Raw genomic sequence first — 1,647 nt, 5'->3', positions numbered from 1 at the left:
TTCTTTACGTAGCCAAATAGTGTTATATATAGCTGAGAAAGGTATCCTGTACGGCCCTGGTATAGCTGACTAAGGGTAAGTACTGAAATTACTTATTATCCACCTTGTAAACGCATGAGAAACTTTAAACGCGTTTTTCTCGAAACGACATTTTTCAAATCGGGCGTGTATTTTTCTCACAAACTACTGGGCCGATCGACTTGCGCTTTTGCATACATATAGTGTACATATTAGGCTATCACCTGAACCTCCAACTTTTTGATCTCTTGAAAATTACTATTTTTCCGGACCGTGAAAATTAAATATTTTTTATCAAAAGTCGAACTATTTTTTTTTTCAAGCTTCGCCATTTTGTCAATTGTTCTTCAAATGATTTACTAGAGGTTCGGGCGATAACCACATTTATAAGGAATAAAATAAAAAAAAATTCATTTATTTGAAATGACGAGGACGGCCGCAACACTACGCCCGATAGAAGAGGAATTTCAAAACATGACCTGCGCGTCCATTTGTCCCGTGTGTAATTCTCAATAAAAAGCATTAAAAAAATTTGAGATGTTACTTCAAAATATGTGTAAATGTAAATACAAAACATTATATCTATAGGTTTAACCATTTTTATAAAATTAATTCTCTAAAATCACCTTAAAAATGGACGTTTACACTAGAATACCCCCTTAAGGTATTTTTGCCCAGGCGGGTCTGATATTAAAACGGGGCTCCCTTATTCTTAAATAATAACTTATTATTTAATAATAACAATGATTTAAATGCAAAATGCATACATATTTTGCATTTGCTATTTAAGAAACGTGATTGTTCGTATAATTTTTGTCGTTTCAACTTAAAACAAGAAAGTTCTGAATAATACTGAAAAATAAACATACGAAAATAATTCACATTTTGTTGAAATTACAGTGGTACTTAAAATTTTTTTCTTGATTTATTGTACGCAAATTCATTGATTAAATCATTAAAATCAAGATTTCTCAGCAGTTCGCTCTCTAAAGATAATAATACCAATTATTAAATGATAGTCTAATATCAATCATTGTGGGTTGATATTTATTTTTTATTATTAAAATTAACAATTTTAAGCTAAGGGGCTTGGGACTATAACCCCCTTAGCACCTCTTTCCCTTAAACCAGCAATGAATCGAAGAAAAATATTATTACGACATTGAACTGGAAAATGACGACGATACTGAGATCGAAGATAATGATTAAGATTGTGTAAAAAAATAAACAAATAACACAAAAAAATAAACCCTACAATTTTTGTATATAAAATATTTTGTTCGAAATTTGCAAGAAAATGGCAAAATTGGTTTTCTGTCATTTTGAGTACCTTTCCAAAGGTTGTCAATAAAAATTTTTCTGTTATTATATTTCGAGAATCCTAAGATATAAATTCTAAAAGTTTTATTAACAATAAGTGAATCTGTGTCTGAAACTTTCATCAAATTTACGGTTGTCCTTATATAAAATATAATCATATTTTATATATGTTATATAACATGCAACTATTATAATTAGTTGTACAAAAAATTATTTATATAACTTTAAGTTATTAAAATACAACTTTTGCTATTAAAATATAAAAATTAATATAATTTATAATAAAAATTTTTTTTTTTATAAAAATTT

Source organism: Wasmannia auropunctata, unplaced genomic scaffold (assembly GCF_000956235.1).
Source record: "Wasmannia auropunctata unplaced genomic scaffold, wasmannia.A_1.0 LD336053.1, whole genome shotgun sequence".
Taxonomy (NCBI): domain Eukaryota; kingdom Metazoa; phylum Arthropoda; class Insecta; order Hymenoptera; family Formicidae; genus Wasmannia; species Wasmannia auropunctata.
This window is presented reverse-complemented; position numbering follows the sequence as displayed.